This window comes from Nycticebus coucang, chromosome 2 (genome assembly GCF_027406575.1).
Source record: "Nycticebus coucang isolate mNycCou1 chromosome 2, mNycCou1.pri, whole genome shotgun sequence".
Classification (NCBI taxonomy): domain Eukaryota; kingdom Metazoa; phylum Chordata; class Mammalia; order Primates; family Lorisidae; genus Nycticebus; species Nycticebus coucang.
The window spans coordinates 107,275,788-107,284,672 of NC_069781.1; positions in this window are offsets into that span (position 1 = coordinate 107,275,788).

The window sequence follows — 8,885 nt, forward strand, 5'->3', positions numbered from 1 at the left end:
TATTTTTTCTTTCTTGTTTTTTATTTTTGCTCTGTTCATCATCTTCCTATATTTGGCAGTAGTAGAGTCTGGCTTTGCTCAGGCTGTTAAAGAGCTCTTGATTTTGAGGAACTCACCTAGCCCAACCCCTCAAAATCTTTGAGTTATAGGCATCACCTTAGTACTATGTTGATGAATTCCATTTCTTTTATTACTCTCATTCTCTCTTCCTGTCCTCCTTCACTCCCGTTCTTCAATTATTTATTTCATCCCCCTTCCTCTTTTTCTTTTTCTTTGATTTTCCCCTTTCCTTCTTTTCTCTTTCTTTTCCTCTTATTTCTCCTGGCTTACTCTTTATGCCTCTCTTCCTTTGAGACTTATACCAAGAGGCCACTTCAACATTTAAGCTCTCAGACAGGTAATTTAAAGCAAAGGAGGAAGTGAAAGTAAAAAGGAAGACAAGGAGGTGAACACGTAGAAAGCATACATGAGGAGGAACCAACAGAAATATTTGGGCAACATGAAAAACCAAAACAGAGCAACTCCTACAAGGGACCATGACATGGGTACTACAGAAAACTCCACTTATAATGAATTAATGGATTTGACGAAAAGATAATTTAAAATATGGATTATAAAAACAATAAAGGGAATGGGTGAGAAAATGGAAAACCAAGAGATGGCTGAGAGATAAGTAGAATATAGAAACAATATGGTGGACCTTAAGTAAATGAAGGAGACAATAAAGGAATGTAAAGATGCAGTAGAAAGGATCAAAAATAGGTTACACCATGGAGAAGAAAGAACCTCAGCGCTAGAGGATAAAGTTTTTGAGTTAACCCAGGTAGTTAAAGAGGCAGAAAAGAAGAGAGAGAAAGCAGAATAAGCACTTAGAAAACTATGAGACTCCATGAAGCATGCAAACATATGAATAATAGGGATTCCTGAAGGGAAAGAAGATTGTCCCAAAGGAATGGAAGCCCTACTAGAGAATATCATGAATGAAAATTTCCCAAGTTTTACTAAAGATTCTGTTGCGTGACCAGAGACATGTAAGAACAGCAACTTTGCCATGAGTATAAGCTCGCTCCTGTAATTATTAAGGGTAAACAAGAAACAGACTACATCGCATGGGATGGTGTGTAGCAAAGGATCTTTATTCTTGATCCCCTTATATACACTGGTGGTCATATAAACACTTAATCTATGATCTCTAACTCTTTCTATCTAACCTTAACCTGTGAGGAGACACCAAGTCTACAAATCAGCACAATTTCCTCTGTTTCTTTCTTTCTTCTCAGACGTGTTAATTCTTGAGCAAGGTATCCAAATAAAAATCACGAAGAACTGGGGAAGAAGAGGAAACAAAATCCCTCAAGCACACACTTAGTTTGCCTCATAATGGAGTAATGGCTTTGTTCTTCCACAAGGCAGAGACCTTTAGGCTCCAAAGACAATGTGTTTTTAACACCTGTCAACCTCTGGCCCGTATCTCCAGCGGAGAGATTGTAAGTCTCTGACCACGTGGGCTTAACGGGAGCATAGCATCAGAGAAATCATACCGAAACAGGCTCTGAGTATGCCTCAGAGGGGAGCCCAGTTCCCTTTTTGCCTTTGTGTTAGCAAAAGCCATTTTTAACCCATTACAGACTTGCCTTGTGTGGCTTATGTGGGACAGTTTAACCCACAGATTCCAACACAATCTTTTTAGGATATCAAACCCTGGGTTATTTTAACTGAAACAGCTGCTCCAAGATCCATTGTAATGAACCAATCCAAAGTCAAGACGAAGGAAGAATTTCTACATGCAGTCAGGAGTAAACGCCAGCTGACCTACAGAGGCAGAGCTAGCTGTTAGGGTAACAGCAGACTTTTCAACTGAAACTTTCCAAGCCAGAAGAGAATGGTCATTCACCTTCAACATTCTTAATAATAAATAAAACAATTTGCAGCCCATAATTCTATATCCTGCTAAACTAAGTTTCAAAGTGATGGAGAAATCAAATCTTTTGCAGATATGCAAACACTGAGGAAATTCACCACAACAAGACCAGCTCTATAGGAAATACTTAGACCTATTCTCAACACTAACCATCACAACACACCAACAGCAAAGTAAACATCCAGAAGTTAAAGGTCAAAACTTACTTTCCACAATGGCACATGGATAAAACTACAGAACAGACTTTCAAAAATAGGATGAATACCTGGGTATGGTGGCGCATGCCTATAGTCCCAGCTACTTGGGAGGCTGAGACAGAAGGATTGCTTGAGTCCAGGAGTTCTGGGCTGTAGTGCATTATGCTGATCTGGTGTCCACACTAAGATCAGCATCAATATGGTGCCTCCTGGGAGCAGGGGACCACCAGGTTGCCTAAGAAGGGGTGAACCTGCCCAGGTTGGAAACGGAGCAGGTCAAAGCTCCTGTGCTGATCAGTAGTGGGATCGCGCCTGTGAATAGCTACTGCACTCCAGCCTGGGCAACATAGTGAGACCTCATCTTAAAAAAAAAAAAAAAAAAAAAAAAGAATGAATTGAATTCCACCACACTTACCAATTTTTTCAATACATGTCAATGGACTGAATTTCCCACTGAAGAGGCACAAACTGGCTGATTGGAGAAAAAACACACAAGCAATCTATATGTTGTATCCAGGAAACTCACCTAGCCATGCAGGACAAGTCAAGAATTAGGGATAGAAAACAGTATTTCAAGCAAATGGAAATCAGAAGAAAGGAGGGGTTGCAATCTTATTTTCAGATACAAGCATATTTAAAGCAAGTGAAGTTAAGAAAGATAAAGATGGACACTTCATACTGGTTAAGGGAATAATACAACAAAAAGACATTTCAATTTTAAGTGTTTATGCACCCAACTTAAATGCTCCCATATTTATGAAACAGACCTCGATTTGTCTGAACAATATGATATCCCATAACACCATAATAGTCAGGGACTTTAATACCCTTCTAACAGAATGTAGACAGATCTTCTAAACAAAAACTAAACAAAGATACAAAGAACTTAAATGTGACCCTTGAACAAATGGGATTAATAGATATATACAGAACAAACCATCCCAAAGCTAAAGAATATATATTTTTCTCATCAGCCCATGGAACATACTCCAAAATAGACCACATCCTAGGATACAAATCAAACCTCAGCAAAATTAGAAGAAAGGAAATTATACCTGATATCTTCTTAGACCACAAGGTGGAACTCAACTCCACACAAATGTTCATCTCCACACAAAGGCATGGAAATGAGACAACCTTATGCTGAATGATAGTTGAGTTCAGGTAGAGATAAGGGAAGAAATTGATAAATTCCTTAGACATAACATGAATGAAGACACAAGTTACCAAAACCTGAGGTACACAGCAAAAGCAGTCCTAAGAGGGAAATTTATCACATTAGATTCCTACATTCGAAAACCACAAAGAAAGTGCATCAGCAAACTCATGAACTTTCTTATGGAACTGGAAAAATAAAAGAACAATCTAATCCCAAACTGGGCAGAAGAAAAGAAATAACCAAAATTAAAATAGAGATAAATGAAATTGAAAACAAAAGAATCATTCAGAAAATCAATGAAACAAAAAGTTGGTTCTTTGAAAAAATAAAATCAATAAACATTTGGCCAGATTAACGAGAAACAGAAAAGTAAAATCTCTAATAATCCAATCAGAAATGATAAAAGGGAAATAACAGCAGATGCCACAGAGATAAAAGAGATTATCTCTGAATACTACAAGAAACTCTATGCATAGAAATGTGGCAATGTGGGTGGAGAAAATGGATCCTCTCCAAAGATGAAGAAGAAATAGATCTCTTGAACAGACCAATTTCAAGCGCTGAGATTGAAGAAACAATAAAAAATCTCCCAACAAAAAAATGCCCTAGTCCAGATGGTTTCACACCAGAATTCTATCAAACCATGAATAGTTTATACAAGTACTGTAGAAATTATTCCAAAAACTTGAGGAAGAATCTTCCCCAACTTATTCTATGGAGGAAACATCACCCTGATATCAAAACCAAGAAAAGACCCAACTAAAAAGGAGAACTTCAGACCAATTTTACTAATGAATATAGATGCAAAAATTCTCAGTAAAATCCTAGCCATTAGATTACAGCTGCACTTTAAAAAAAATATACATCACGATCAAGTAAGTTTCATCACAAGGATATGAGGCTGGTTTAACATATGCAAGCCCATAAATATAATTCACCATATCAACAGAAGCAAAAACAAAGACTATATCCTCTCAATAGATACAGAAAAGGCATTCAACAAAATTCAGCATCCTTTTCTAATTGGAATCTTTAAGAATTTAGGCATTGGTTTCACATTTCTTACATTAAACAAAGTCATCTACAACAAACCCACAGATGATATCATATTGAATGGAGTAAAACAATGGAGTGGAAAGCTTTTCCACTTAGAACTGAAACCAGACAAGCTTGTCCTCTATCACCATTACTATTCAACAAAGTGCTGGAAGTTCTAGCCAGTATAATCAGGCAAGAGGCAATAAAAAGCATCCAAATTGGAGCAGAGAACATCAAACTCTTGCTCTTTGCTGATGACATGAGAACTTAGAGAACTTAGAGAATGGCAAAGACACTACCACAGCCTCCTGGAAGTGATCAAAAAACATAGCAACATTTCAGGATATAAAATCAATGTTCACAAATCAGTAGCCCGTGTATATGCCAATAACAGCCAAGATTAGAAGCTAATCAAGGACATAATTCCTTTCACAGTAGCTTCGAAAAAGCCAAAATGCTTAGGAATATTCCTAACAAAAGAGGTGAAGGACTGCTACAAAGAAAATTACAAAACCCTAAGAAAAGAAATAGCAGAAGATATCAACAAATAGAAGAACATACCATGTTCATGGCTGGAACAAATCAACATTGTGAAAATGTCTATACTACTGAAAGCAAACTATAGATTCAATGCAATTCCCATTAAAATACTATCTTCATACTTTGAAGATCTGGATAAAATAATTCCTTGTTTTGTATGGAATCAGAAGTCCCATACAGCTAAGGCAATTCTTAGTAATAAAAACCAAGCTGGGGGTACAACCCTACCAAACTTTAGGCTATACTACAAGGCCATAGTGTCCAAAACAGCATGGTATTGGCACAAAAATAGAGACATAGACTTTTAGAAGTGAATAGAAAACCATGAGATAAAACTAACATCTTGCAGCGACCTGATCTTTGATAAACCAAACAAGAACATATGGTGGGGAAAAGATACTTTATTAAATAAATGGTGCTGGGACAACTGGATAACCACATGTAAAGACTAACCACACCTTTCACCACTTACAAACATTTATTCAAGATGGATAAAAGATTTAAATCTAAGGCATGAAACAATAAAAATCCTCAAATAAAGTGAGGTAATACTTGAAGATATTAGCCTGGGGAAAGATTTTATGAAGAAGACTTCTGTGGCAATTGTAAAAACAACAAAAATAAATAAACAGGACTTGATTAAACTGAAAAGCTTCTGTACAGCTAACGAGACAACAACCAAAGCAAATAACAACCTTCAGAGTGGGAAAAGATATTTGCATGTTATGAATCTGACAAAGAACTTGATGACTAGAATTTATAGAGAACTCAATCAACAATAAAAGAGCCAACAATCCCACATATCCCTGGGCATGAGACATGAATAGAACCTTTCGAAGGAAGATAAATGAATGGCTAACATGAAAAAATGCTCATTGTTCCTAATCATCAGAGAAATGCAAGTCAAAACCACCCTGAGATATCACCTATTGCCAGTGAGAATAGCCCGCATCACATAGATTCAAAGCTGCAGATGCTGTCATGGATGTGGAGAGAAGGGAACACTTTTACACTGTGGGTGGGACTGCAAACTAATACAACCTTTTTGGAAGTAAGTATGGATAATCCTTAAAGAACTCAAATTAGACCTCCCATTTGATCCTGCAATGCCATTACTAGGCATCTGTCCAGAAGAAAAAAAAATCATTTTATGATAAGGGCCATTGCACTAGATTGTTCATTGCTGATCAATTTACAATCACCAAAATGTGTAAACAGTCTAAATGCCCACCAACTTAGGAATGGCTTAACAAGCTGTGGTATATGTATGCCATGGAATGGTATTTAGCCATTAAAAAAAGATGGAGACTACATTTTTTGTACTAACGTAGATTGTGTTAAAACAGATTCATCTTAGTAAAGCATCATAAGAATGGAGAAGCAAGAATCCAATGTACTTGATTCTAATATGAAGGCAGTAGATGATCTAATACAAGGTGGGCTATTAGACAAATCTGACAAAGACTTGATAACTAGAATCTATAGAGAACTCAATCAACAGTAAAAGAGCCAATGTACTTGATTCTAATAACACCTCTTGGGGGCAGGACACAATTATAAGAGGGACTTTGACAAATGCCATCAGTGTAACCTCAATGAATCCCTAACAATAAAAACAATACTAATAATGTAAAAAAAAAAAGCATGTTTATAATGTAATAATAGTACAGATAACCCAGTAGTAATGTAGTAATAGTCAAGAAGAGGAAAATATTAAAAGAGGCATTCCACAAAAGAATGCACATACTTGGGCAATAAGTACTAGAAAATATGTCCAAAGCTTTGGTCAAGAAGAAAATGTAAATAAACACTCTGATTTTATAGCATTACAAACCCATATGACAGTTCTTTATAAAGAGAATGATAATTTACTTGAGACCAGCAATTTCTCTTGACATGAAATGTTCAGTTGCCTCTGATGGAGATAACCACTCCTCTGTGGGAAATTAGCCCGGCATCATATAGGGTGCCTATAGTTCCAGCTACTTGGGAGGCTCTGAGAGGGAAGGATCACTTAAACTCAGGAGTTTGAGGTTGCTGCGAGCTAGGATACTCCCTGGCACTCTAGCCTGGGACAACGGAGTGAGACTTTGTCTCCAAAAAGAAAAAAAAAAAAAAGGCTGTGGAGGCAAAATGCACTGTACATGCAAAGCACTCTGCATAGCCAGTTACGAGCTCCGCAGAGGCCCTGCGTTAACCATGTGGGGATACAGAGTCAAGGCCCTGAGGCTGAGAAGCAGAGGCTGGGAAACAGAGAGCCCTTCGCCAAGGGCCTGACTTTGGTCCCCCACTCGTTTACTCCGGACCGCTGAGTCATTTACTGGCTAATTGGAGGCCCCTGGAGGGACGTGGCCGCCGGCAGGGGTCCTCCTTGAGACAGGTCAGACTCAATTCCCGGCGGTGGCTCCCAGTTTGCCCTACCTGACAGCCCACCACCTCAGCCAGGTCCGGGTGGAATCACGGCGGCGGCTCGCGCAAGCAGCACAGGAAGAAGGCTGTATCAAAGCCACAAGTGGCGCTGCACCTCTTGATTTGTTTTTTGAATAAGCCATTATTAGTGCAGAAACGCAGTTCATTTTGTATGTCTATTTTGTATTCAGCAACAGAATTTTTTATTTTTTGGTGGAGTCTTCCTGGCTTTTACATATAGAATCCTGTTATCTGCAAAAAGAAGTCATTTTAGTTCTTCTCTTCTGATTTGTATGCCTTTATTTATTTTTCTTATTTGATTGCTTTCGCTGGTACCTTAATCTTAGACGTCAGGCTCCAAAACTGAAGAATAAATGTTCTTAACCAGCCTCACTTATTGTGATAACAGCACAAAACAGGCTAGCAGTGATCTCTTAGTAATCCTATGGAACATCACCCTTTACGTCTTACCAAATAATGTAAGGCAACAGAAAGAAATAAAGTCATGTAGTCTGGAAGAAACAAAATGGTCACTATTTGCAGACAAATTATGTGTATTAAGAAAATGCAAGATATCTCAGCAACTCAGGAGGCTGAGGCGGGAGGATCTCTTGAGTCTAGGAATTCAAGTCTACAGTGAGCTATGATCTCACAAATGCACTCCAGCACTGGCAACAGCATGAGACCTTGTCTTTCAAAAAGGAAAAAAAAAATCTGTTTTAACTGACAAGTTTAATAAGTTTTCAGGATAAAAGGTCAGTATATAAAAGTCAGTCATATTCCTATATACTAGCAATGAACAACTGGAATTTGACAATTTCTAAAGATCTATTTACTATAAAAAAGAAAGACTTATGTACAAATCTACCAAAACATATGCAAAACATATGCAAAATTTTATATATATATGAAAAGTACAAAATACAGATGAAAGAAATCAAAATTTACATAAAACATACTATTTTCATGAATTGAATGAATGACTCAATATTGTTAAAATGTCAGTTCTCCCAAATCTCAGCAATGGTTTAAGGAAAGGCAAAGGAAATAGAATAGTGAAAAACACTTATGAAGAATAACAAAACTGGAAGTTTTACACTATGAGATGTCAAGGCTTTCTATAAAGAGTAATACAAACAGTGCATCTGCAAAAGAATAGACACAGAAGACAATTCAAAGAGAAAAAGATTTAGTCAATTGAAAATTTATTTTCCACAAAAACCTGTAGTGAGTGTTACAAGTGACTTTGTTCATAATTGTCAAAAATTGGAAACCACCAATTACCTTTCACCAAGTAGATGGATTACCCTACTAAAAAAATGTTTTACAGCCTCAAAATCTCTCTGTGTAAACATTCATTGGTTAAAGGGGTGGTTTGCCTCTGCAGGTGCAGGGTTGAGGTCGCCAGGCTTTCAATAGGAGTGAAGGGCAAGTGTCTCCTTGGAAAGAAATTTGGGGATTTATTCTCTTAAAATCATTTGTTTTCCTTAACGACTTAAATGTAGAATTTTAGGTTTTAAAACTTAGAAATTGCTCTCAGAATTGCTTATAGCTTGAATCTTTGTGAAATTTATTGTAATTTCAGGGCTGCAGATATGTCCTGACTTTGTACCAGCACCCA